At 40.0% G+C, this 25,000-nt stretch overlaps 1 protein-coding gene across 4 annotated transcripts in view; it reads right to left on the bottom strand.

Annotated features, from left to right (window-relative positions):
• The window catches only part of LOC115216115 (high affinity copper uptake protein 1), a 106,127-nt gene extending 81,703 nt beyond the window's left edge, over positions 1–24,424 (bottom strand). For 2 of the 4 annotated variants that reach the window (XM_029785346.2, XM_029785361.2), the window contains exon 1: positions 24,271–24,424. The gene's annotated coding sequence lies outside the window, so the exon portion shown is untranslated. The remainder of the gene's footprint in view (positions 1–24,270) is intronic. The other 2 variants (XM_036508192.1, XM_029785348.2) reach the window with 2 other exon arrangements.
• Positions 24,425–25,000: the final 576 nt, after the last annotated feature.

The raw sequence follows: 25,000 nt of genomic DNA, 5'->3' as shown, positions 1-25,000 counted from the left end.
ATATACAAACATACACACACACAGATATTGCCAGCCTCGTCTGGCACCTGTGTCGGTGGCACATAAAAACACCATCCGAGCGTGGCCGTCTGCCAGCCTCGTCTGGCACCTGTGTCGGTGGCACATAAAAAACACCATCCGAGCGTGGCCGTCTGCCAGCCTCGTCTGGCACCTGTGTCGGTGGCACATATAAAACACCATCCGAGCGTGGCCGTTTGTCAGCCTCGTCTGGCACCTGTGTCGGTGGCACATAAAATCACCCACTACACTCTCGGAGTGGTTGGCGTTAGGAAGGGCATCCAGCTGTAGAAACACTGCCAGATCTGACTGGACTGGTGCAGCTTTCGGGCTCCCCAGACCCCAGTTGAACCGTCCAACCCATGCTAGCATGGAAAGCGGACGTTAAATGATGATGATGATGATGATGATGATGATGATATATATATATGTATATATATATATATATATATATATTATATATAATATATTATATATATATATATATATATATATATACATATACATATATATGACGAGCTTCTTTCAGTTTCCGTCTACCAAATCCACTCACAAGGCTTTGGTTGGCCCGAGGTTATAGTAGAAGACACTTGCCCAAGGTGCCACACAGTGGGACTGAACCCCGGAACCATGTGGTTCGTAAGCAAGCTACTTACCACACAGCCACTCCTATGCCTATATATATATTATATGAGGAATGAAGCCAGTATGCTCCGATGGATGTGTAATGTCAGTGTACTTACTCGACAGAGCGTTAGTACCTTGAGAGAAATGTTGTACCTAAGAAGCATCAGTTGTGGTGTGCAAGAGAGATGATGCGCTGGTATGGTCATGTGGCGAGAATGGATGAAGATAGGTGTGTGAGAAAGTGCCAATCCCTAGCAGTTGAGGGAACCCGTGGAAGAGGTAGACCCAGGAAAACCTGGGATGAGGTGGAAGCACGACCTTCGAACGTTGGGTCTCACCATGGAAATGAATAGAGACCGAGACCTATGGAAGTATGCTGTGCGTGAGAAGACCCGGCAAGACTAGTGAAGCCATAACCCGTGCCCCTACCTGGGACATAGTCAGTCCACCTGTGCATACCTTCCTTCTTGTGACACTTGTGAAGACCTGTTGAGGCAGTGAAAATCAAATCAATCAAATCAAATCAAACCAAATCAAATAGATGAACATCATGGAATTTGTATCCTTGTGGTACCAGTGCCCGTGGCACATAAGAAAACCATCCGAATGTGACCATAGCCAGTACCGCATTGACTGGCCTCCGTGCTGAGGGCACGTAACAAACACCATCCGAGCATGGCCGTTCACCAGCCTCGTCTGGCACCTGTGTCGGTGGCCACATAAGAAAACACCATCCGAGTGTGGCCGTCTGCCAGCCTCGTCTGGCACTGTGTCGGTGGCACATAAAATCACCCACTACACTCTCGGAGTGGTTGGCGTTAGGAAGGGCATCCAGCTGTAAAACAACTGCCAGATCTGACTGGCCTGGTGCAGCCTTCGAGCTTGCCAGACCCCAGTTGAACCGTCCAACCCATGCTAGCATGGAAAGCGGACGTTAAACGATGATGATGATGATGATGATGATATATATATACAAACACACATGTGTGTATATATATATGTACACATGAGTATGTGTTTATGTGTGTGTGTATATATATATACATATACACGTGAGTATGTGTGTGTATATATATATATATGAAATATATATATTTATATATATATATTTCATATTTGTTTATCAATTTATGGATATGCTTATTGTTTATGTTTGTATATTTATTTATTCTCTATGTTCAGTTATTTATAATAAAAACAATTTTACATTTTATTCAACTATCCCCTTCTCAAATTCACACACCTACTGCAGCTGTCTTTCAGTTTTCCTAAGCTCTATAGAAGAACTCAGAAGGTTGGGCCTCCAACCAGGCCTTTTGTGATACCCTTGGAGCCAAGAACTTTTCAGCACCCCATTGTATTTGTGTGTGTGTGTGTATGTATGTATATATGTGCCGCCTGACTGGCGTCCGTGTCGGTGACACGTAAAAGCACCAACCGATCGTGGCCGTTTGCCAGCCTGCTCTGGCCAGTGCCGGTGGCACATAAAAACACCCACTACACTCATGGAGTGGTTGGCGTTAGGAAGGGCATCCAGCTGTAGAAACACTGCCAAATCAAACTGGAGCCTGGTGCAGCCTCCATAGCTTACCAGACCCTGGTCGTACCGTCTAACCCATGCTAGCATAGAAAACGGACGTTAAATGATGATGATGTTGATGATATATATATATATATATATATATAAATTGATAAAATTAGTGAAGGTGCATGGCTCAGTGATTAGAGCGTTGAGCTTACGGTCATGAGGTTGTGAGTTTGAATCCTGGACCGGGCTGTGTGTTACTGGTAGGTACAGGTGTGGCTATCAGGTTAAAAATCTGATAGCCAACTGTGTGAACTTCAGTTCAGTCTCACTGTGTGATACCTTGGGCTAATGTCTTCAACTATAACTTCAAACCAGCCAAAAGCTTTGTAAGTGGATTAGTTAGATGGAAACTGAAAGAAGCCCATTGTGTGTGCATGTGTGTACACCCTTGTCTAGACCATCGCCTGATGGTCGGTGACAAGAAGGGAACCTGTCCATAGAAATCCTATCTCAACAAATTCCATCTGACCCTTACGAGCATGGGAAAAATGGACATTAACTGATGATGATAATAATGTCTACAACAGAAAAAGCATAAGTGGCCCCTGTTTCTCAGTGCAAATGCATCCAATCATTTGCCTCATTTCTCATCATCCATTTTATGTGTAGCCCTTCATATGCCTTTCATTAACTACTGGCCCTAATCCCTCCTACCCATAAAGTCCCTCCCAGCTCATTTCTTATTCCCCCCACCACCACCACCACCATGGTCCTAGTTTGTTTAAGCTGAACATCAACAACATTGGTCCCACCAGTCCAGTTCAACACTGAAATCACAATCTTGGAATTGTGAGTGCAACACCCTGACCACTAAGCCTGGACTCTCCTGTCGAAGAAATATATATATATATATATATATATATAGGGAGAGTACGAAATAAGCAAAAGACAAAGACAGGTGGTGTACAAAACAAACAGATGTATTAGTATAATGCTCAGGAGTAGAAAAAGTCTTTTACGTTTCGAGCCTACGCTCTTTTACAGAAAGGGACACAGAAAAAACAAGGAGAGAAAAAAATGTGTGTAGTGGCTAACGATCTATCATGGCGATTGACTTCGGACAGAAGAGTCACATATGAGAGGGAGGATTTCAACACTGAAATCACAATCTTCGAATTGTGAATGCAACACCCTGACCACTAGGCCTGGACTCTACTATCGAAGACAACATATTGAATGTTCAGCCATTGCTGAACGACCTGCACAAATATATATATACTCTTTTAGTCTTTTACTTGTTTCAGTCATTTGACTGTGGCCATGCTGGAGCACCGCCTTTAGTCGAGCAAATCGACCCCGGGACTTATTCTTTTGTAAGCCCAGTACTTATTCTAATATATATATATATATATTGGGACCCCCTTCGGTCACGACACTGACCATGGGATTGCACCTAGAAAGTTACCCTCCTAGTCACAAGTCTGGGCAAGGTGGTTTTAAGGAAGACCAGCAGTCGCCCATGCATACCGGCCTCCCCTCTCCACGCCACCAGTGTTATCCAAGGGAAAGGCAAAGGCCGATACAGCTTGGCACCCGTGATGTCGCAACTCATTTCTACAGCTGAGTTAACTGGAGCAATGTGAAATAAAGTGTCTTGCTCAAGAACACAACACGCAGCCCGGTCCGGGATTCGAGATCACAACCTCACGATCGTAAGCTCGACGCTCTAACCACTGAGCCATATATATATATATATATAGGATGAAAGGCAAAGTCAACCCTGACAGGCACAAATGATTTGTTTATAGTAATCGAATGTATGTGTTGTACATTAGCTCACCCTCTCCATCAAATTGACATTGCCCAAACAGGTGAACTGTGTATCATGCATTAGGTGTCGAAGTGAATGCAGAGTAATGCAAGGCAAGCTGAAGTGATTTGCTCAAGAACACAGTGTACCATGCAGGAATTGAAACCACAACCTTGAAACTGTGAGTGCAACAGCCTGACCACTAGGCTATACACACACACACACACACACACAGACACACACAAACATGTATGCATGTTCCTCCGTGTCAAAAGTGGCAGGGCCAAGAGGGCATCTTATCTCATCACAACCATATGGGCACAGAGAGACAGCTAAAGCAATTAGTGTAAAAAGCTATGTGCAAGCTAGGAATCACACTTGCTTGTGAGCAACAACTGACATTCAGAAATAAGGAGGTATTATTGTGACATGCAGAGAGCGACTAAAGTAGGGTGGCAGAGACAAGATCACTGAAGAATGATGAAAGGCTTTGATAAGAAAATAACCTACATTTATTAATGCAAAACAATGATATAGTAATTGTGAACGTAACAGTCTGACAACTACATTCGGTCTATGTGAATAATAATCATCGTTAGAGTCACAATGCACAAACCTCACATCAAATAACTCGCCAAACAGGTACAGCTGAAGAATACACACACACACACAAACACACACACATACACACACACGCACATGCACACACACACACATCATTAATCCTTTCTACTATAGGCACAAGTCCTGAAATTTGTTGGGGAGGTGATAAGTTGATTACATTGGCCCCCAGTGCTTAACTGGTACTTATTTTATTGACCCCCCAAAAGGATGAAAGGCAAAGTCAACCTCAGCAGAATTTGAACTCAGACACATAAGGACGGATGAAATGCTGCTAAGTATTTAGTCTGGTGGGCTAATGGTTCTGCCAGCTCACCACCATATGTATACATATTATTACTGGTGATGGTGCCACGTAAAAAGCACTGGTGCCGGTATCACGTAAAAAGCACTGGTGCCTGTACCACGTAAACAGCACTGGTGCTGGTACCACATAAACAGCACTGGTGCTGGTACCACGTAAACAGCACTGGTGCTGGTACCACGTAAAAAGCACTGGTGCTGGTACCACGTAAAAAGCACTGGTGCTGGTGCCAGCTAAAAAGCACTGGTGCTGGTGCCAGCTAAAAAGCACTGGTGCCTGTACCACATAAACAGCACTGGTGCTGGTACCACGTAAAAAGCACTGGTGCTGGTACCACGTAAAAAGTACTGGTGCTGGTGCCATGTAAAAAGCACTGGTGATGGTGCCACGTAAAAAGTACTGGTGCTGGTGCCATGTAAAAAGCACTGGTGCCGGTACCACGTAAACAGCACTGGTGCCAGTCCCACATAAAAAGCACTGGTGCCAGCGCCACATAAAAGCACTAGTGCTAGTACCACATAATAAGTGCTGGTGCCCTCTAATAAGGAATTGTGCAAGTGCCTTGTACAAAGCACCAAGTATACATTGTAATGTGTTAGGAAGGGCATCTAGCCATAGAAAACATGTCAGGAAAGACAATGGAGTCTCTATCTCCAAATGTCACATCTTGGATGCTCCATAGAGTCATGGCTAAGGCAGCCAAGAGAATGTCTATTTCTGCTCCCAGCAATATAGGAAAGGTAAAGATCCCCTTCAGTCATTAAATGACCATGAAATTGCAGCTGGTAAGTTACCCTCTGAGGCACAAGTCCGTGCAAGGTTGTTCAGTGAAGACCAGCAGTCACCCATGCATACCAGACTCCCTTCTCCATGCATCAAAGGAAAGGTAAAGTCCGATACAACTTGGCAGCTGTTTCCACTTGAGCAATGTGAAATAAAGTGCCTTGTTCAAAAACACAATATACAGCCCTGTCCAGGAATCGAACTCACAACCTCATTATTATAAACCCAACACTCCAACTACTGAGCCATGTGCCTTCACCTATAAAATATCAGCAAAAGCATAGTAAATATTGCCAAGCCATTTTCTCTCGTGAATGATGGCTGGCTGTCCTACTATAGGATCATGAGGTCATGTGTTCACAGATGTATGTATGTTTATGTGAATAGATTTTAACATGCGCGTATATATGTCAAGTGTATGTATATAGTTGTATGCTTGTGTGTGTATGTGTGTGTGGAAGCATATGTTTATACATATATAAATATGTAATATATGTACGAGTGTCACATGATACTTATGTTTGAAAATAAAATAAATTTCTTTCGATAATTTCATTACAATAGTATATTAAACCTCTTGGTAGTATTATACAAACTTACACTGTTTATATTATTTATACACACACATACACACACACACGCATACACAATTCTACAACCCTCTTCTCCCTGCTCCTCCACACAGTCAGCTGACTGAGTTTTAGTAGAAATTTCCTGTCAAAATTATCCTTTTCGCATTCTTTCTTTCTATTTGTCTGTCTATCAATCTATCCATCTATCTGTATATCTATCTGTCTCTCTATATATCTGTATATCTCTCTGTATATCTATCTGTAGCTATCTATGCGTTTGTGTTTTTATGCATAGCTTTACGATATATCACTAAAAAATTCTCAAATTACACAATGCAAAGTATATTGGTTTCAAATTTCAGCACAAGGCCAGCAATTTTGGGGGAGGCGATAAATCAATTACATCGGCCCTAGTGCTCAACTGGTACTTATTTCATCAACCCTCAAAAGGATGAAAGCATTTGAACTCAGAATGTAGAATGAGAAGAAATACCACTAAACATTTTACCAACTCTGGTAATGATTCTGCCAGCTTGCCGCCTTACCATGCAAATTAAATTAAAATATGTAAGTATCTGTAATTCCTGTTGCAATAAGCCATACCATGTCTCTGGTTTGAGAATATCTTCCTCCCTCCCATGCCTCTTGGAGGCCATGTGAAGGATCATGCATACCACCTTTCCTCCTGACTAAAAGATTCCTCAAAGAGTATTTGTGGTAGGTTCTTGCTAGAAGGATAACTTTCTCCCTTCCCCAAAAGCCTCTGAAGCCCTACAAAAATGATAATTTGTGGAGTCTTTCCTAATTTAACTATCCATCATCCATAATCTCCACCCATAATTCCTGGGAACTTTGTGGGTGTAGAGTTCTTAGCCACTTCCCTACACAGAGTATTTGTGGTAGGTTCTTTGCTCTGAGGATAACTTTCTCCCTTCCCCAAAAGTCTCTGAAGCCCTACAAAAAAGATAATTTGTGAAGTCTTTCCTAATTTAACCATCCATCACCCATCATTCCTGGGAACTTTGTGGGTGTAGAGTTCTTAGCCACTTCCCTACATAGGATTCTATTAGATGCAGCCATCATTAGACTTTCTGGCTGGATTCCCAGGTAGGACTAACTGATTTTATGCAACCATTTTACTTTTGGCCAACTCCTGGGTCTTCTGCCAGTTGGCTCAGCTTGGAGAATCCATTCTATACTTTAACCCTTTTGTTACCATATTTCTGTTGAGATGCTCTGTGTTTCTTTCAATTAATTTTAAATATAACAAAGAATTTAGTAAAATAACTTAGTTATCATTCAGCTAGTGTTAGGAACATAAATTGTGACTAAGGTTTGGTGGTAGATTTTAATTCAAAACTAAGGAAAACAAGACATTTGTACAACAGAGCCAGAGCCTAGTATTTATTCTATTGGTCTCTATTACCAAACCACTAAGTTACAGGGATGTAAACACAACAGCATCGGTTGTCAAGTATTTGTGGGGGTACAAACATAGATACACAAATACATACATACGATGGGCTTCTTTCAGTTTCTACCCACCAAATCCACTCACAAGGCTTTGGTTGGCCCGAGGCTATAGTAGAAGACATTTGTCCAAGGTGTCACGCAGCGGGACTGAACCTGGGACCATATGGTTGGGAAGCAAGCTTCTTATTTCTTTACTGCCCACAAGGGGCTACACACAGAGGGGTCAAACAAGGACAGACGAATGGATTAAGTCAATTATATCGACCCCAGTGTGTAACTGGTATTTACATTTCTACCAGCTCACCCCTCCTGCACCTATGTTAATCTTTATCACTTCCTCTTATCACCCAGTACTCCTCTAAGTTCTAATTATTCAATGGATCTTTAAGCTTCATATCTTCCTTTGTTATACTGGTTTGTGTCTCTGAGCCCTTCAAGCTATAAATTTAAAGTCACTAACCTAGGCTGGGTTATACATTTTTCACCAGGGAAGGGCTCTGCATTTCCAATCATCTGTCTATCCCATTTTCTGTTTAGAATGTCACAAATATGACATTTTATTGTAACTTTCATGAACAACCAACAACTGAATCCCATTGTTACACTGGTCAACAAGATTTTTGGGGCCAAGAAACAAAACACGTTTTTTTTTAGCTAATTTGATGGTGCTAATTCCAAAAATGACCTTAGTTTTTCATGGTTAGCTACCATTTTTGCTCCACTGAAATTGCTCATTTTTGGGAAAAAGATCAATTTACGATCTTGGCTGACTGCAAAATTTAATTAAAAAGGTAGTAGAAACCCATGAATTTTCAGGTAGGCTGAGCAATTTATGTTAGCCACCTGAAATAAACTATTTTTATCAGAAAAAAAGCATATTTGAGCCATAACTTTTAAAATAGAAGTACTTAATTTTTCCAATTTATTACCAAAATTCAAATTAACTGATAAACTTTATCAGTAACACACTTTGGTAAATCTGATAATTAAGGTGACATAAAAAAAATGAAACTTTAAAATCTTCTGTTTGATATTCATAAATTTATCCCATCAATTTTATCCCTTCAATATGGAAGGAAAAGGAAGCATATTAAGAGCTTTTGTTTTCACAGTTGGAAAAAATACTCCAACTAAAGACATCTCAATTGAATGCACCTATTCCATTGTACATGATGAACACCATGAAAATGGTTTCACTATAACATCTGCCCTCCACGCGGGATTACAAAGATACAAAGTAGAATCGGTGTAACGACTCTTTCCGTCTTTTGTTATTGACAGTTTTACAAGTCTTTCTGTAGGACATTAGGAAAGATCAAATTTCCTAAATTTCCTTAATCACAGAGATAGATATCAAATGACATGGTTTCAATGAGAGGGTGCAAAAATGATCCCAAATTATTTTGCTATACATGCGGTGAGTTCATACTGAAAACCAACAGGAAACCGATATCTGACTTCTACAAGAAAGACTATTGTGCTTACTTTCATGTCAAGCTAGGTGATCAGGAGAAATCATGGGGCCCTCACATTGTTTGCAAGACATGTTTGGAACACATGAGACAGTGGACTTCAGGACCCGAAAATTGCTGAGATTCGCTATTCCTATGATCTGGCGTGAGCCAAAGAACTACTCTGACGATTTGCCAATCCCAGTTTTTCATGAAAATTTGTTAAAACTTGTTGAAAGTGACGAATCTGATACTGATGTAAATGAGAGACACAGCAAAAACGATCCTGACTATGTTCCCAAAACCGTGCCAGAGCCGTTTAACCAAAATGAGCTGAATGATTTGGTTTGAGACTTAAATCTAAGCAAAGAACCAGCAGAACTTTTGGCCTCTAGGCTCAATGAAAAACACCTGTTAGCAAAAGGCACAAAGGTAACATTCTATCGAAATAGGGATGCTGAACTTGTACCATTCTTTAATGAGACACAGATCTTATTCTTTGCAATGACATTGAGTGTCAGTGATTGCAGGACAGTAGAGCAAAAGAGGAACACTAGAAAAGGAAAGATTGGCCACCCTGAGAGTTGAAGGTCAGTGAAAAGAACGTTATTAGTGCAGTGCTAGTTCTGAAAGAAAAAAGTCATCTTCCCTCCCTTGCATATCAAATTAGAATTAATGAATTGTATGTAAAATCACTCAACAAAGAAAGTAAATGTTTTGAGTATATTATGCTTTGAGTATATTAGGTATATTATGTAAATCATTTCCAGGACTTCCAGGAAAATCTCAAAGCAGGAATGTTTGATGGTCCTGATCTCAGGAAACTCATTAAGGATGATGAATTTGTTAATTCAACGAATGACTTGGAATTATGCACTTGGACATCATTTGTTGATGTGGTGCAAAACTTCTTAATATCTTTATTATAGGCATTTAGCCTAAAAAAAAGAGGGGACAATACGAAGACGGACAACACAAAAGGTGGGGCTACATAAAACGAATAAATGAAAATGTGTATGACAATAAAATCGAATGAAAAAAATGTAAGGGCTTACAAGCCCCCCAAAGCTCGCAGTTCCATTTTGCTGTTCTTATGTTCATGTACGTATCATTTTTTTTCTCTTTTACTTGTTTCAGTCATTTGACTGCAGCCATGCTGGAGCACCGCCTTTAGTCAAGCAAATCGACCCCGGGACTTATTCTTTGTAAGCCCAGTACTTATTCTATCGGTCTCTTTTGCCGAACCGCTAAGTGACGGGGACGTAAACACACCAGCATCGGTTGTCAAGTAATGCTAGGGGGATAAACACAGACACACAAACACACACATATATATATATACATATATATACGACAGGCTTCTTTCAGTTTCCGTCTACCAAATCCACTCACAAGGCATTGGTCGGCCTGGGGCTATAGCAGAAGACACTTGCCCAAGATGCCACGCAGTAGGGTTGAACCCGGAACCATGTGGTTGGTTAGCAAGCTACTTACCACACAGCTACTTTAAAAAAAAAAAAAATCGATGTGTTTCCACCAAATCATTGAATTTTATGGTTTTCAGCATAACCTTGAACTCAAAGTACATTTCAGTATTTTTTATATTCGATAAGTCCAATAATATCTCTGCTTTTTTTGTTTTCCAGTAGTACCGTTCTCATGTCCTTGGTATACCACCTTTTGTACATTATCACCCATGTTTTATTCATAATCTTTTAAACTTTTTTATCAATCTTCGTTCTATTTACACGCAAAACTTCTTGGAGGCGCAATGGCCTAGTGGTTAGGGCAGCGGACTCGCGGTCGCAGGATCGCGGTTTCGATTACCAGACTGGGCGTTGTGAGTGTTTATTGAGCGAAAACACCTAAAAGCTCCACGAGGCTCCGGCAGGGGGTGGTGATCCCTGTTGTACTCTTTCACCACTCTTTCTTCTGTTGGCCTGCTCGCTTAGCCAGCGGGGTGGCGTCATTCGAAGGCTAAAACAATGCGAACGCATTGTGACCAGCGATGTGTAACAACATCTGATGGTCTGGTCGGTCACGTGATCACATGATATGCAAGACTTCTAAGGAAATCACCGGGCCGAAAACTACAAGGAGTTAGTGGAAAAGCTGTTGAAAAGTCTATAGGGCGTAGGCACTAATATGTGTATTAAAGTTAATTTTTTTACATATCCAGCTAGATAAATTTCTGGATAATTGCGGCAATGTGAGTGACGAGAAAGGAGAACAATTCCATCAGGATATCAAAACGATAGAAGAGCGCTACAAGGGACGGTAGGACAAACGAATGATGGCTGACTACTGCTGGAGTATTAAAAGGCACTTAAATAACATTGAACATAACAGACAATCAAGAAAGAGAAAATGTTTACCATGGTTCTTATATTCACAAAGGTTTTTATTTCTGCTGTTAGTTTATTTAATGATTTCATGAAAATACTTGTTGGTCTTAGTAAATTCAATCGTGTTATTTTTAAAGACTTAGGGTCTGATTGTTATGGCAAAAATAGTATTTCTCAATAAGCAGACCAATATTTGTTGGTTTAAATACGAATTGAGAGGTTTCTATGATTTTACTTTGGGAAATATTACCATCGATCAATATCAAATATACAGAAAACAAATGAAAAAAAAAAATGCTTTTTTTCCCAAAAATGAGGCATTTCTGTACAGCAAAAATGGTAGCTAATCAAGATTCAGTGTCCTTGAATTAGCTAAAAAAAGATATTTGATGTCGCGACACCATTTCAAAATATTTTTTTGTTGACTAGTGTTATTAATACAAAGTTGTATCAGTAAGTAGCAGGTGTCAGGTACTTTAATTAATGCAAGTCAGTAAACCTGCTTTAAGTATTTATTGTATCTAGGTATATTCAACAGGTGTCATGTATGTATAAATATATGTCTGTGTGTGTGTGAGTATGTCTTACATGAGTCATCATCTTTTGATCCTTTTGTTACCATATTTCTTTTGAGATATTCTGTGTTTCTTTCAATTAATTTTAAATATAACAAAGAATTTAGTAAAATAACTTGGTTATCATTAAGCTGGTGTTAGGTACATAAATTGTCATTAAGGTTTGGCGGAAGATTTTAATTCAAAAACTTATGATAACAAGACATTTGTACTACAGAACCAGAGGTGGTTTCAGCCGGGTTGGTATCAAAAGGGTTAAATTAATCATTTGCTAACCATTTTGTTACCATATTTCTATTGAGATATTCTGTGTTTCTTTCAATTAATTTTAAATATAACAAAGAATTTAGTGAAATAACTTAGTTATCACTAAGCTGGTGTTAGGTACATAAATTATGACTTGAGTTTGGTGGAAGATTTTAATTCAAAACTTACAAAAACAAAACATTTGTAATACAGAGCCAGACACGGTTTAAGCCAGGTTGGCATTGGTCAAGGTGGTGAGCTGGCAGAAGCGTTAGCACACCGGGCAAAATGCTTAGCGGTATTTCGTCTGCCTATACGTTGTGAGTTCAAGTTCCACCGAGGTCGACTTTCATCCTTTCAGGGTGGATTAAATAAGTACCAGTTACACACTGGGGTCAATATAATTGACTTAATCCGTTTGTCTGTCCTTGTTTGTTCTCACTGTGTTTAGCCCCTTGTGGGTAGTAAAGAAATAGGTATTGAAAGGGTTAATGTCAGCCTTTTACATGGCACCAGTACTTTTAATGTGGCGCCAGCTTGTGAAAATCCATTTCAATGAAGATGTAAAAATACCTTCTCTAAGTGAAAATTGTTTAGCCCTAGGTCATGACCTGGATCAAGCAGACCTCTATGGTAACAGTATTCCAGCCATGACTCTCTCATATTATCATGTATAGTTTATCTAGAAATATATTTATTGATACAGGCATGACTGTCTGTTTAAGAAGCTTGCTTCCCAGCCACATGGTTTTGAGTTCAGTCCCACTGTGTGGCACCTTGGGCAAGTATCTTTTGCTATAGCTCTGGGCCTACTAATGCCTTGTAAGTGAATTTGGTAAAAAGGAAACTGAGCAGAAACCTGCCATGTGTGTGTGTTTGCCTTTCTTTTTCATCAACACTTCACAGCCGATGTTGGTTTGTTTACATCACAACTTAGCAGTTTGGCCACAGGGGCCGATAGATTAAATACCAGGCTCATAAAATAAGCACTGGGTTTGTTCAACTTAAAACCCTTCAAGGTGGCGCTTCACCAAGGTCCATAGTCAAATGACTGAAACAAGTAAAAGATAAAGATATTCTTTCCTACTCTAGGCACAAGGCCCGAAATTTTCGGGGAGTGGGGGCAGTCAATGAGATCAACCCCAGTATGCAGCTGGTATTTAATTTATCGACCCCGAAAGGATGAAAGTCGACCTCGGTGGAATTTGAACTCGGAATGGAAAGACAGACGAAATACCTATTTCTTTACTACTCACAAGGGGCTAAACTCAGAGGGGACAAACAAGGACAGACATAGGTATTAAGTCGATTACATCAACCCCAGTGTGTAACTGGTACTTAATTTATCGGCCCCGAAAGGATGAAAGACAAAGTCGACCTCAGCGGAATTTGAACTCAGAACGTAGCGGCAGACGAAATACTGCCAAGCATTTCACCTGGCGTGCTAACGTTTCTGCCAGCTCGCCACCTTTAAAAGATAAAGATATTAGACAAGGTATCTTTACTTTTAGGTGACAGGATATAATCTGTGAGAGATTTGGCTGCTATTCCTAACAGTTTATATGACCCTGTAAAGCTCTCTTGTTACATATTTAATCTTTGTGTTAATTAGGACAGTAGACACGAATGATATAACAGAAAACCAGGTTTATTGCACTACAGTAATCAATTTATCTCACATTTGATTATAAATTTCACCATGGTTGATAAAACATGTAAAGCACTTAAAGTATTTCTTATATTTAGAAATATTTAACATGTGTCATACATGCGTTGACATACAAGTATAAACATGTAGCACTTGTTTCTTTGAGTGAGTGAGTGTGTGTGTGTATGTGTGTGTTGCATAAATCATCATCATCATCATCATTCAGCATCCGTTTTCCATGCCAACATGGGTTGGACGGTTCAACTGGGGTCTGTGAAGCTGGAAGGCTTCATCAGGCCCAGTCAGATCTGGCAGTGTTTCTATGGCTGGATGCCCTTCCTAACGCCAACCACTCCGTGAGTGTAGTGGGTGCTTTTTACGTGCCACCCGCACAGGTGCCAGACAGAGCTGGCAAACAGCCACGAATGGATGGTGCTTTTACGTGTCACCAGCACGGGGCCAGGCGAGGCTGGCAACGGACACGAACGGATGGTGCTTTTATGCATTTAGATCATCATCATTTTAATGTGCTCTTTTCCATGCCCACTACGATGATGGAATTTCAACAGCTTGAAGCCCTTTTTGTTGCCAATTCTCACCTGTTTTCAGGCAAGGTGAATATTTCCTAATAACCAAACATGTCTGGGAAGACTAGAAATAAAGGACGCTATTTGCATGATGGGGATGTTTGCTTACAGCCATCATGCAATGTAAGTCAAGTCAGGGAGACAGTAACATAGACATATATCATCATCATCATCATCGTCGTTTAGCGTCTGCTTTCCATGCTAGCATGGGTTGGACGGTGCAACTGGGGTCTGGGAAGCCAGAAGGCTGCAGTAGGCCCAGTCTGATCTGGCAATGTTTCTACGGCTGGATGCCCTTCCTAACGCCAACCACTCCATGAGTGTAGTGGGTGCTTTTTACGTGCCAGACGAGGCTGGCAAACGACCACGGTCGGATGGTGCTTTATATATACTGATATTCTGTTGATTATGACGATGAAGGTTCCAGGTGATCTGATCAACGGAACAGCATGCTTGTGAGATTAACATGCAAGTGGCTGAGCACTCCACAGACATGTGCACCCTTAACGTAGTTCTCGGGGAGATTCAGCGTGACACGGAATGTGACAAGGCTGGCCATTTGAAATACAGGTACTACTCATTTTTGCCAGGGGAGTGGACTGAAGTAACAGGGAATAAAGTGTCTTGCTCAAGGACAAAATGCGTCACCAGGAATTGAACTCCTGACCATACGATTGTGAGCCGAATACTCTAACCACAAAGCCATGTGCCTTCACTTGAATGTATACATACACATACATATATGATGAGCTTCTTTCAGCTTGTCTCCTGGAGCTACAGGAGAAGACACCTGCCCATGGTACCACTTAATGGAACTAAACCTAATACCTATTTCTTTATTACCCACAAGGGGCTAAACATAGAGGGGACAAACATGGACAGACATAGGTATTAAGTTGATTATATCGACCCCAGTGCTTAACTGGTACTTAATTTATCGACCCCGAAAGGATGAAAGGCAAAGTCGACCTCGGTGGAATTTGAACTCACAACGTAACGGCAGCCGAAATACCGCTAAGCATTTCGCCCGACGTGCTAACGATTCTGCTAGCTCGTGCTAACGATTCTGCTAAACCTAATACCATGTGGTTGGGAAGCAAGCTTCTTACCACACACAGGTACACCTGTGCCTGGACAAATGTGCAAAAATGCTTTCTTTAAATGGTTCTTGTGTCCTCCTAAAAGAGCAGCCTTATAACAAGTATGTTTCAGCCATGAGCATGGCCTGGGATGGACCAAATTCCCATCCAGGAAGGAATATACATGCCAGAGAAACCAGAGAGCCCTATACTCCTTATGGAGAAATATGGATTAACCATGAGCATGGCTGTATGGTTAAGAAGTTTGGTAGCAACATCCATCATTCACCCTCAGTATCTATCGACCTCTTGCTATCACACTTGCACCCTTCTCCTCCCTAGTGCTGAGGCCCATATTGAGAAACACCTAGTGCACACCGTTAAGAGATACCTTTAGTCTTATCAAAGACATGATAAATTCCTTAGTGCTGATGACACAAGAAAATGTACAAGGTAGAGACCATAAAGTGGTTGGCATAAGACAGGTGTGGATGTATGGTAAGAAAATTGCAAGGGGCCAAGTGCTTCATTTCAAGGACATGGTGTCATTTGAGGTGAGAGGCTTAGTGCCTCGTTGTAAGGACCTTGAATCCAAAAGAAATATTGGTAAGAGGTTTATTGCCTCAAATCGTAAGTTCACAAAAGAACAATGTTTTAGAGAAGCAAAGATTGGTGGGCGTCTTTTGCCTTCTCTCATTAATATCATCCTGTTCATCATTTGTCTCATCTCATTAATGTCTTTGTCCAGCCCATAGCTTCTCCATCTGTGTACGGTTTTCATAGCCAATTTAATGAAATAAAGAAGCTTCTTTCCAACATGATTCCAGGTTCAGTCCCACTGCATGGCACCTGGGGAAAATGTCCCCTACTAAAGACCAAGCTTGTGAGTGGATTAGTAAAGGGAAACTAGAAGTCTATTGTGTGTGTGTGTGTGTGTGTGTGTGAATTTGTCCCCATCATTGCCTGACAACCTATGTTGGTTTGTTTACATCCCTGTAACTTACCAGTTTAGCAAAAGAGGCTGATAGAATAAATAGCAGACTTTAAAAAATAAGTACCAGGATCAGATTAAAACCCTTGAATTCAGTGCCCCCAGCTAAAACAAGGAAAGAAAAAGGGCATCCAGTTACAGAAAACCAAACCAAATTTGAAATTTATGACCAAGATTTGGTCTAGCATTTCAACAAGTAGCACAGCAATGATTCCTGCAAGTTGTACATGCATGGAAAGCAGGCATAAAAGCAGTATTGGTGATGATGATAGGCACAAGAGTGGCTGTGTGGTAAGTAGCTTGCTTACCAACCGCATGGTTCCGGGTTCAGTCCTACTGCGTGGCATCTTGGGCAAGTGTCTTCTACCATAGCCTAGGGCAGACCAAAGCCTTGTGAGTGGATTTGGTAGACGGAAACTGAAAGAAGCCCATCATATGTATGTGTGTGTGTATGTTTGTGTGTCTGTGTTTGTCCCCCTAGCATTGCTTGACAACCGATGCTGGTGTGTTTATGTCACCGTCACTTAGCAGTTCAGCAAAAGAGACCAAGAGAATAAGTACCAGGCTTACAAAGAATAAGTCCTGGGGTCGATTTGCTCGACTAAAAGGCGGTGCTCCAGCATGGCTGCAGTCAAGTGACTGAAACAAGTAAGTAAAGAGTATGATATCAAAGTGTATTCTATGAACAGTTTTAAGTTGGTATACAGCAATCAATAAAGAAAGACATCAAGATAAATACAAGAATGAAGATGCAAAATGAAAAGTACTTGGTGAAATGCATAAATAATATAAAAGTAATTGAATGAGGTTATAAACTCCATCTCTTTACAAGCTTCACTGATCTCCTGCCGTCAAACATATCCGTATGTGGCGTAACACGAACTGAGAATATTGAGCGGCCTCCAATTTTTATTTTCAGTCGTTTGTTGACAGCTGGTTGTGAAGTACTTTTACTGAAACTAAGACCCAGTGAAGTACTTTTACTGAAACTAAGAAAAGCGATAGGTGTATTTTCCTCTTTTGAGCTAATTACCTCACAGCATGCCATTATCTTCTTTATCAGTTTAGTGTCCACTTTCCCATGTTTGCGTGATTCGAATAGAACTTGTTGAGACAGATGTTCTATAGCCGGATGTCTTTGCTGTTGTTAACCCTCACCCATTTCCAAGCAAAGGTAGTATTTCCAATGATCGGATTATGTTTTCATGGAAGATTAGAAATGAAGAACACTGCTTGTATAAATGGTCAAACTTCTTTACAACAATCACAGAATGTCAAGATGAAGAAGTACAAAATACACACACACAAATACACACATATACATATACATATATACAACGGGCTTCTTTCAGTTTCTGTCTACCAAATCCACTCACAAGGCTTTGGTTGGCCCGAGGCTATAGTAGAAGACACTTGCCCAAGGTGCCACGCAGTGGGACCGAACCCGGAACCATGTGGTTGGCAAGCAAGCTACTTACCACACAGAAATCTTTTTAGATTATATGGAAATTTAAATGATTAAGGATTAAAAGATGAAGTTCCGCCTCTGTGAACCATGTTATCAAATATTTAGAAACGTTTTTTTTTTCATTTTTTTTTCTATTAAACTGAAGTTGTAGCAAGTTTCCATAGATTATGGTTCACTGAGACAGTGTTAAGAAGAAAATCGTACTTAATGATGCATATATTGATAGCACAGAAACTTAAAGACTTTCAGATACAATGGCATCTATCAACAGTCGTTGTTGTTGCCATGGTGACAGACCATCAAATTCATACATGATTGCCTGTCTCCAGCTGGGCATGCAAATGATGAAGTGTATAGATATTGCTCAAGAGGAACCTTTAACCCCTTAACTTTTTTTCTTCATACAATATTCTAGGGATGTATGTAGACTTGTATCTATTTCTTTACTACCCACAAGGGACTAAACACAGAGAGGACAAACAAGGACAGACATAGGTGTTAAGTCGATTAAATCGACCCCAGTGCGTAACTGGTACTTATTTAATCGACCCCGAAAGGATGAAAGGCAAAGTCGACCTCAGCGGAATTTGAACTCAGAACGTAGCGGCAGATGAAATACCTCTAAGCATTTTGCCCGGCAGGCTAACGTTTCTGCCAAGCTCGCCGCCCTTGTAGACTTGTATCTTTTGTGTCAGTCATCAGACTGTGGCCATGCTGGGGCACTGCCCTGAAGAACTTCAGTTAAACAAATTGACCTCTGTACTTATTCTATCGGTGTCTTTTGCTGAGCTGCTAAGTAACGAGGGACACAAACCCACTAACACTGGTTGTCAAATTGCAGAGCTACTTCAGTAAAGACAGACAAACTATTTTGGGAGGAGAGGAAAGCCAATTAGATCAATCCCAGAGTTTAACTGGTACTTATTTTATCAACCCTGAAATGATGAAAGATAAAGTCAACCTCAGTGGAATTTGAACTTAGCAACACACTATTCTGCCAGCTTGCCACCTTAACAGCAACAACAACAATAATTTCAAGCATTAGTAGAGAGTGACTGATTTAAAGCATTGTTGTCAAGTAAACCCAATTTTTTCCTGGTACATATACTTATTTCTTTACTACCCAAAAGGGGCTAAACACAGAGGGGACAAACAAGGACAGAAACACGAATTAAGTCAATTACATCGACCCCAGTGTGTAACTGGTACTTATTTAATCGACCCTGAAAGGATGAAAGGCAAAGTTGACCTCGGCGGAATTTGAACTCAGAACGTAATGGCAAACGAAATACCGCTAAGCATTTCGCCCAACGTGCTGACAATTCTGCCAGCTCGCCACCTTTCCTGGAACATATACTGTTACCCTAATGTGTATAAATATAGATTGATGTGTCAACAGAATCATCATCATTCTTGTTTAACATCTGTTTTCCATGCTGGCATGGGTTGGACAGGATGACAGGAGTTGACAATCCAGAGATCTGCCCAGGTTCCATTTGTCAGTTTTGGCAAGGTTTCTATGACTGGATGCCTTTCCTAACACCAGCCATTTTGCAGAGTGTACTGCTTTACAGAGAATATTGAATTCATGTATTCAGGAAGCAAAGATTCTCTGGCTGGGTGGTAAGAAGAATGCTTCCTAACCACATGGTTCCGTGTTCAGTTCCACTGCATTGCACCTTGGCCAAGTGTTTTCTCCTGTAGCCCGAGGCTGATCAAAGCCTTGTGAGTAGATCAAAGCCTTGTGAGTAGGCAGAAGCTGAAAGAAGGCGGCGAGCTGGCAGAAACGTTAGCATGCCGGGTGAAATGCTTAGCAGTATTTCGTCTGCTGTTACGTTCTGAGTTCGAATTCCGCCGAGGTCGACTTTGCCTTTCGTCCTTTCGGGGTCGATAAATAAAGTACTAGTTACGTACTGGGGTCGATGTAATTGACTTAATCCTTTTGTCTGTCCTTGTTTGTCCCCTTGTGGGCAATAAAGAAATAAAAAGCTGAAAGATGCCCATCATATAATCAGAATATATTCACACTTCACACACGTTTTTTATACCCCATTCCCACCCCATTAACTATTATAAATGCACTTTTGAAAGAAGCAGTTAACATGGAAAACAACAGAAGTTCAAATCAACGTTGTTATGTCTTGCAAAACTGTCCAGTCCTCAATCATTCAACACAACATCCTGAGGTCTTCAGAGTATGGTTTGTTAAGATTTTATCTTTTCTCAGTTTTGTTTCAGTCATTAGACTGTAGCCATGCTGGAGCACTGCCTTGAAATCGTTTAGTCGAACTCTGGTACGCGAATTTTTTTCCCACGAGAGTTCCGGACCCCCAATAATGAACTCATTTGCATACAGCCAACCAGTGCTCACCTTGGTCCTGTTGTGACGTTAACAAACACACTCTACCAAGTAAACTCAAGACGAAGAACGGTTTTGTAAGTCGACCGATCGCAAAGTTACGCCTGATTTTAGAAGGAGACAAGTTATTAGATTTGCATCTATACCTATAATCGGATTTTGTTAGGGCCCCATATGGTAAAGATGTGGATGGGAAAAATGTGGGTAGAGGGTGATGTACAAGCAACCCTCTCCCCTTACTTTTACAAAGTAAACAACAACACAAATAACTACACAGAGGCAGCCATGGTTGAAGCAAGATCACGAAGCATTCTTAAAAGAGAAACGAAACATGGTTATTCCTTACCCAAGTGACCCTTTCTTATCGCCCATCACATAAATTAGTTTGATAGTTTAGCTCTGATTAGTTGTACGCAAATGAGTTCATAACTGGGGCCCGAAACTTTAATGGGGCGGCACTTTTGGGTCTGCTGTAGGCAATATGTATTTTTTTGTGGGGTCCGGAGGCAGCATACGGAAGGGTCGCCCCGGACGGCACACACTCTAGCTATGCTGGTGGTGATACTGTAACAAGGAAAATCTTCCTGGAGTCTTACATGGAATAATTCGGGTGAAAAATAGAGTTCGATACAGTGAGAGATAGGACAATTAGCATCAACAAATAAGACTAACAAGAACTTCGTCAACTACAGCGAAAACCAAGAAGAGACTGTTGTTAAGGCGTTATTCAGTAGTATCGAAATGGTCTGCTTTTCTATGACACCCAAGGACGACGATTTTTCAAGTTTTCACGAAACTTGAAAATAGCTATTAGTTACAGCTTTACGAATGGGACTCAAAACGACAAATCCATAAACACTGTGTCTCCTCTTGAGACTAACACATACAATTTCTGTTTTTAAGTCTCTTAAGGACAAATATGAGATATTAACAGATCCCGTATACACACAGATACAAGTAGACATACAGAGCCACAGAGACCAACACCAAAGCAGATAGATATATATGAATTTACCGTACAGACAAGAGAAGTAAACAAAACTCGACCATATAAATACTATTGTGCATAGTACAAAATACAAGACACAGTCGATCGGACAATAACTTTTAATCCAAAATTAAATTTGATATTCAAATTCATGTCTCTGTGTGTGTTTGTATTGAGCGCTATTTCGCTGTTAATAGAAACCCTTCCACCACCAAAGATGTAAGGAACTGTGAAGGTCATGAATGAAAACACGAAAGAAGCCAAAAAGAAGAATCTAGTAGATTTACTGTTGAAGAATTATCTATTTATCCCAACATTGAATAAAATTAAGAAAACGGCTTAAAACAGTGACCGGTTAAAGAAAGGAACCAGCCCAGTCAAATAAAATATAAACTAGTTATTTACACTATTTAATACTGTATCTGAAGAGTTAAATAACACCGCTTGTGTCGATACTTGGAAGAGAATTTCAGGTTTTATACATAGTTAAGGAATGGACATTATTTTTATAACAATATTTAGGCATAAAAATGTAGTGGCCATAATTTATTGGACTGTGATCACACCGACGGTAATGATCTTGAGAATGGCAAGAATTTTCTCGGAAGAAATTAAAGATTTGTGTCATCCGAGCTGATGAAATAAAATACAAGGAAACCGTCCTTGTGTAAGAATGTGGTAGATCCTGACAGAAGTAATTGCCAGCCAAGTCTCCCCAGAGAAAGTATATCTAAAAGTCTTAAAAGAAGACAAATATAAATACTGAATAATGCCATCCAGGCCGACTACTTTGATGCCATAGGCTTGCTCAAACAATAACTACTTTTGTATCTAACCAAAATACAACCCTTGAATCGATGTAATCGAAACTGCCCCATCTCTCAAAAACTGCTGGATCTGCGCCGAAATTTGAAACCATTACTATTATTATTTCGGTATTTCTTTACTTAAATATTTCTGAAATTAATAAACAGGTGATTAATTTAATTATATTTAGAAGTTGTATTTGATGGCAAACATACAACCCCGGTGTAAGAATCAGCTGTTCATTGTTATTCAATCGGTCACTCGGTTTTGATTACATATTTGGCTTCACACAGACACATACACACACACTAGAGATGACGAAATGACAATTTCCCTCGGGAAAAAAAAGACAAAGAATTATATAATGCTGAGATTTAGAAAAAGGAAGGACGTTAGAAAAATAATTCAATGAGAGAATACCTGAACTTGCTTAGGATTGTGTAATATACAAGTGTATTTATTCTCAGCATAAAATATGTGTAAAAGAATTATAGAAATGTGTAGGTGTCGACAATCTTAAATCACGATTAAAAATAAACAATAAAGCATCAAATGACATTCTTGACTACCTTCCATCCGTCCCTTGGGGCGATAAATACCAGTAATAAACTTACATCGGTTAAATATTTTTCCCTCAAAAAGGAAATAAAACCCTTTATCTTCAACGAAGAAATCATTATTTCCCAGTCCACTTTTATCTTCTAGTCAAGTTCTTCGCTTGTATAAATTAAAGCTAAGAAAATTGTTACGATATGGGGTCACCTTAAGTTATCTTTGGATGCGAGTTAACGCTTTCTTGCTGGATTTCAACTGCATCCACTTAACTATTCGCCCACACACACACATACATACATAATACTTATGTATATGTTTAATCACAGGTTAGCCCTGCTCAGATAGACCCATGGCCAAAGACGTTAAGCCGTAACCATCTCGCCTTGCTTTTTCATCAATAATTACATATCAAAGATTACGTTATCCAACATGCCCTTTATTTTAACTGAGTAGGATGTGAATTGAAGGAGGTTTGCCACTTGTAGTAGGTCAGGCGACCACTTGAAAGCTTCTGAGAATTGCAAGTAATTACTTTCATCTTATGCGAGATTGATTTCCTTGGACAAGGAACCAGGACAACTTTCTAAGGATCAATAAATCCTATTCCTCTTCCGTCTTCTTGAAACGATCTCTGTATATTGCCGATGCTTATTTTTATGTCTATGGGGTGAAGCAATGTCAAGTCTGGGCCAAATTCAAACTTGGAATGTAAATGGAGTGAAACTGCGATTGTCGAGAGAGACACAATTTCTGCTAAGTCACCGCTCTAAGTCATTGAAAGAGAGAAATGTACATACTTGTTGAACCCTTTTTACTAAGAATTTATCCCTGTATCACATACACGCCATCACAAACATAAAATCTTAGAACTATTGCTGGGGGCGGTTCTGTGTTGTTCTTATATTATTATTACTATTATCATTATTACTATCGTAGCGGTACTACGAAACATTAATCCCGTTTTCTTTCTATTTACAAATGAAGTCTGTAGTTTCTTATCTTTTTCTTTTATGTTCAGAGAGATAAAGGAGAAATTTAGTATTTATAAAAGTTTTCCGTAAAGTAATTAAGAATTCGGAGTGAATGAAAGGAAAACGGAATGAAACAATATCGCGAACTGGATTCACCGAAAACTGCTATACCACGGCACCCAACAAAAACAAACTGAAATGAGCATAGATAATTTCTTACATAATAAATATTAAATCATAAAGTTTTACATAAACAAATTAAGTTTGACATTTTTTCCCCACCCAGAATCACAGAAGAGAATAATAAAGATGGGTTGTGTGAGAGAGAGAGAGAGAGAAAAACGGAATTTAGGGCTGAAAACTCACCAATTAACGGATGATGTAATAGTGAGAAACAAAAAAATGTGGAGAGATAAAAAATATGATAAGCGACAGTGCGGGGTGAATGTGTTAAATAAACTGACCTGAAATTATTATGTGACAATGGACACGTCGAGGATAGTCCCTACTGCTCTGAAGACTTTCTGGCAGTTGGCATCATCTGTTGATAAGCAGAGCTAGGACAGCCGCGACTTCGCCGACCTCCAACAGTCTCTCAGAGTACCTTCCCTTTGCGATAACAGCATTTCTTAACACTTTTAAAACGACGGCGACAATAACAACAATACTATTGATATTATTATGCTTGGCCTGTTAGGACAATAACAATAACAACAATAATAATAATAATGTCGTTGAGAGTCGGGAAGACACTCGGCAAGAAATGGAAGCAAATTTGAAAGAAGAAAAAAAAAGTAATAATAATAATAATAATAAGGCGATCCATCGGTATATATATATAGTGGTTATCATCATCATCATCGTCATTGTTTAACGTCCGTTTTCCATGCTGGCATGGATTGGATGGTTTGACCAGGCTCCAATCTTGATCTGGCAATGTTTCTACAGCTGGATGCCCTTCCTAACACCAACCACTCCAAGAGTGTTGTAGGTGCTTTTTACGTGTCACTGGCATTTCTGAAGATAACAGAAACCCCTTTCTCCTAACCCTAACCCCCCATATATAAAAAAAACACTTTCTTGAAATGTATCCGATACTTACACCGGTACTTATACCGAAGTTACGTCTAATAATAATAATGACAACAACAACAGCAATAACAATAATTTTTATTTTTAAAATTACAGCCTTTT

Source organism: Octopus sinensis, linkage group LG1 (genome assembly GCF_006345805.1).
Source record: "Octopus sinensis linkage group LG1, ASM634580v1, whole genome shotgun sequence".
Taxonomy (NCBI): Eukaryota; Metazoa; Mollusca; class Cephalopoda; order Octopoda; family Octopodidae; genus Octopus; species Octopus sinensis.
Note: the sequence above shows the minus strand (reverse complement) of the source record. Positions and strands in the feature narration are given on the sequence as shown.